We start from the raw sequence: 5000 nt of genomic DNA, 5'->3' as shown, positions 1-5000 counted from the left end.
GACATATATTACACAATAATAGAAACAGAAAAGTTTGGAGGAGAGAGAGGAAAAGTGCGGGAAAGGGACAGTTACGTTAACAATGACGCTAATGGAGTGCATAAGAATACAAAAATAAAGGAGGCACGCGCAAAAATATACACAAAAAAAATAATACTTGTAACAATACATCGGGGGGGTGGAGAGAAGGTTACCAGTTTTGGGTGATGAAATTTTTTACGTCGGCCAGGACGCCTTCGAGAGAGGGGTTTTCCCTGTAACGCTGTAAAGTGAGTCTTAGAGATATAGATGTTTTAAAGGATCGGATGAGGTGTGTGGGGATGTTATTCAAAGGGCGGGGGTCGTGTTTAATGCGATTACGGGTTTTCCAAATGATGTGGGTTAAGGAGGAGTTTAAAAGGGCTGTTAGAGTCGACGCGTAAGAGGTATCGTGTTGGGGGAGTTTTGGGAAATTAAGGTGTAAAGGGGTGTCGAAGTAGGGAATGGTGGTATTTAGCAAGGAGTTAAGGGTTTTTTTAACGAGGTTTAGAAGGGGTTGAATTTTGGGGCAGTTGTGGAAAAGGTGTGAAAAAGTTTCGGATGGGTAAGTGCAGAGGTAACAGTGAGGATTTTTGTCGAGTGGAAGAAAGGTTTGTTGGCATTTGAGGGGGAGAATTTTGTAGGTGAGGCGGTAATTGAATGTTTTAAGATAATTGGGGAAAATAGGGTTATGAATTTGGGTCCAGTCTGTCAGGTTATGGGGTTTTGGGGAGGTATTTGTCAATCTGGTGTAGAGGGGTTTTAATTTAGGGCAAAGAAGTTCCTGTTCTGTGGGGTTTATGGAGGTTATTAAAGTGTATAGGTATTGATAGTGAGGGGAGGGTGTTGCTGCGTGAGGTAGAAAATTTCGTGTCCGGAGGTCGAAAAGTTGAGAAATTTGGAGTCCAAGGTTATATTCGAAAAAGGAAAGTTGCGGTGTAGTTGGGGTGTCAAGGATACGATGTTTATAATATTTTTTGAAGGAAGAAAGCAAAAGAAGGTCGGAATAGAGGGGGATGTTGGCCGCGCCGTAACCTCCGAGGTCACGGCGGGCTGCCAGAGTGTTGATGGGCAAGGTAGGGTTGTTTGGGCCTACGACAAAGTTCACCACGATGCCGTCGACCCACTCGCGTTGCCGGGATGGTAGGGGGTAGGTGTTGGCCATATAAGAGATTTTGGGGAGGAGCATTGTTTTGGAAAGGATGCATTTCGAATCGAAAGTTAGAAAGGGGTTGCTTATAGAGTTGGCGCGGGTTTGTAAAGAGGAAATTTTTGTGTGCCATGCCGTTGTTATAGCTGAGGGTGCGCCGATGGGTGTTTTTAAAGGATTTATTGAGTTAAGGTTCCAATTAATATGATTCAAAAGGGGTTCGTCGGTAGGAGGTTGGAGGATGGCAATTGCTTCGGTTTTGGTGGGGTTTAGTTTAAGACCAGATAATTTACTAAATTTATCAATTAATGCCAGGGATTGGATGAGGGATTGCCGATGCGCCACCACTAGGGTGACGTCATCGGCGTAAGCAATTGCCTTGGGTGTATTTCGGCATGGCACAGGGGTAGACATGATAGCGGGGGTGTTTTGGATGGCAACGAGAAGTGGGTCTAAGGCGATCAGGAAGAGGGTCAAACTAAGGGGGTCACCTTGTCTGACTCCTCTCCTGATCGGAAACTCCATCGTGGCGAAACCATTGACGTAGGCCCGGGTATTAGCAGAAGAATGAAGGGCACAGAGATAATCAGTAAAGAGAGGGGGAAAGTGTCTAAGTTTTAGTTGGAGAAGAAGCCATGGGAAAGAAATAGAATCAAAAGCTTTTTGGAAATCGAGTGAAATGAAGAAAGAGTCCGAATTGATTAGAGAGGCGTGGTGATAAAGGTCGCGAAGAAGGGAAGTGGCGTCAGCTGTTGAGTTGCCGGGTGTGGAGAATTGGTTGGGAGAGAGAATTGAGGAGATGAAGGGTTTGATGCGGAGGTTGAGGATTTTATGTAAGATTTTGAGGTCGGTATTAAGGAGAGAAATGGGTCGGTAGTTGTTTAAGAGAGTCGGGTCGTTCTTTTTATGAATGAGGGTAAGGTGTCCGAGATTAAATTCCATTGGGGTATATGCGTTAAGGTAGGCATAGTTGAGGGCTTGGGTCAGGTCGGCCCCGATGAAGTCCCAGCAGAGCGAGTAAAACTCGATGCTGAGACCATCGGGACCGGGGGTTCTGCCGGAGGGAATAAGGGAGAGTGTGCTTTTAATTTCGTGTTGGGTTATAGGGTTTGAGAGAGTGTCGCGGAGTTGGTCGGGGATGGTTTTTGAGGGGTGTTTAAGGAATTCGTTATTAGGTTGCGGAGGAGGTAATTGTTGGTCGGAATAAAGGGCAGAGAAGAATTTTCTAGTGTGGGATAGAAGTTCCTTAGGGGTTGAGAGGGGGAGTCCATGGGGGTCTTGTAATTCGAGAATTGGGGGGTGTTTGCGGGTAGGGAGGAGCTGAGTGTACAGGGATTTGTCGGCTATGTTTTTGTAATGTGGGTCGGAGGAAAGTGATTTGATGAGGGAAGAGCGGGATTTGGAGAGGTAAATGTTGTTAAGGGACTTCTTAAGGGACTGGAAATGAGCTAGGTTTTGTGGGGTGGGATTATCATTGACTATTTTTCTGGCGTTTTCAAATTGTTGCTGGAGGTGTTGGGATTCGGTGCGGTATTGTTGGGAAAGGCGTTTGGAGTGAGATTGTAGGAGTGTTTTAAATTTGTACTTGAGGGTGAGCCAGTATTCCATGGGGTTGGGGTGAAGAGGAGCCAGAGTTTGCCAGAGGGGATAATGTAGGGAAAAGTCTTGTTGAAAGAGAGGGTCAGTGAAGGTGGAGGTATTGTTCTTCCAGGAGCCTTTGCCCCTGGGGGGAGAAGAAATGAGGTTAAGGGTTAGAGTGACGAGGTCGTGGTCAGAGAAGGGGCATGGAGTGAAAAGATGTTGTTTAGGGATCAATGGGGGGGCAGTGTAAATTCGGTCTATGCGGGATTGGGTGCCGGGGGCGCGTCGAGAATATTGGCAAAGGGAGGGATGGAGAGTGCGGAATGAATCTTTAAGGTCAAAGGTGGATAATAATTTAACTAAAGGGGGGCTAGGTCTACGTGTTTGGAGGGGAGGGTATTTATCAAGGGCTGGGTTTAGGACACAATTAAAATCACCGGCAAGAATTAAAGGGTGGGTGGAGGATAAGTACGGGTAAAGGGAATCGAAAAAGTTATTGTTATTGCTATGGTTTTTCTTGCCGGAGGGGGCGTAAATATTTACCAGGTGAAAGGTGTGGGTGAGGGTTGAGATGTCGGCAGCAATAATGCTACCGGCAGAATCAGAAACGGAATTGAGAATTTGAAGTGTGGAGGAGTTTAGAAGAACTGCGACACCTCCTCGGGCATAGCCCTTCAGAGGTGCCGAGTTTAAGAGGACGGGGCCGGAAGTCCATTCAGACTTCCAGAGGGATTCGGTTTGGGGAGTAGAGTGAGTTTCTTGTAAGCAGTAAAGGTCAAAGTTCAAAGAGGAAAGGTATTGAAACAGGGCCCTCCTCTTGGGTGCCTGGCCTAGGCCGTTAACATTAAGAGTACATATTCGCAAATACGACGCCATTGTATACATAAAAAATAAACAAGTAGGTGGTGGGTGATAACGGTGGTTTTACAAAAACGTTGCATTAAAATCGTCGGGAATTGTGGCTTTGCAACTGCACACAACCTTCTCCCCGGGCAAAAGGTTATAACATACACCGCAAGTGCAGCTAATAAGCAGGCGTTGGCACCGTTTATTGGTACAACGAGACGGGCTAAGGTAGGCTTCTTGCGCAGCCCAATTTCCACAGCGACATTTTAAATGTGCTGTGTCGCATAAACATTTAATGTGCTCGCCTGCGTATGCTGTGTGGCAGCATGACGTCTTCTTCTTGGGCGAAGGTGTTGCACTGTTCTTGCGTTTGCGGGATCTCACTGTGTTGAAACCTTCGTCGTCCCGCCTCATTGGTTTGGGGGTTGATGACGCCATTGGTTGCGTCACTGGGACGGGAGCGTCAGTGGAAACCATTTGTGTTGTAGCGGTTTCAGCCAACACGGGCTGCAGGATACTGCGACGTACCGCCTCTGGTGTCTTGTTGGTGTCGCCGACATTGGTCGTTGGGGCGCTAGAGGGTGCTTGCGCCTCTGAAGACTTGTTGTTGTTGGGTGTTGTAGCGGTGTCAGCCAATTCGGGCTGCTGCATACTGTGGTGTACCGCCTCTGGTGTCTTCTTGTTAAATCCCAAATTACGCGTTGCGGCGCTAGAGGGTGTGAGCGCCTCTGTAGACTTCGCGCCGCTTCCCGTGACGTCAGCTGTCACGGTTGGCGGCACATCTTCAGTGGCAACAGCTGCCACGCCTTGCTTGTTCACAGGTGTGACGTCGGATGTCACACCTGGAGTTGTAACGGTTTTATCTACCGTTTCTGGAGCCTTCTCAACTTGCGTCGGGACGGCCTTATCAGCCGCCTCTGGCGCCTTCTCGTCGAGCGTTGCGACGAGCGCACCTGCGCCCGCCAACGCCGACTCGCTCTTATCTTCAACTTGCTTGTTTTTCGCGCCTGCGTCTTTCGTTGCGGTTGCAGCCGCTTTTCGCTCTTCTGCATGTTTTGCGAAACTTGGGCACTCGCGTTTAACATGGCCCATTTCGTGACAAAAATCACACTTCTTGGGCTGACCTTCGTAGGTAACCTCGATCATTTTCTTGCCCAGACGCAGGCGCTCGGGAATATGGTTTTGGGCCAAAATTGAGCTCTTCATGATAATAACGCGCTTGCCACAATAGACGCTTTCGTCGTCATAGACTTTCCACCCTTTCTTGACCGGGGCGTACTTCGACATAAAGTTTAAGATTGCCGACATTTTAATACGCGGGTGAACTTTGGACAGAAACACCCGGATCTCATCATCACAGTGCGCATTGGCATAGACTGCCTTGCCACTAGCTCTGATAGTGGCA

This window comes from Ascidia mentula (assembly GCF_947561715.1).
Source record: "Ascidia mentula chromosome 2 unlocalized genomic scaffold, kaAscMent1.1 SUPER_2_unloc_2, whole genome shotgun sequence".
In the NCBI taxonomy this organism is placed as follows: domain Eukaryota; kingdom Metazoa; phylum Chordata; class Ascidiacea; order Phlebobranchia; family Ascidiidae; genus Ascidia; species Ascidia mentula.
Note: the sequence above shows the minus strand (reverse complement) of the source record.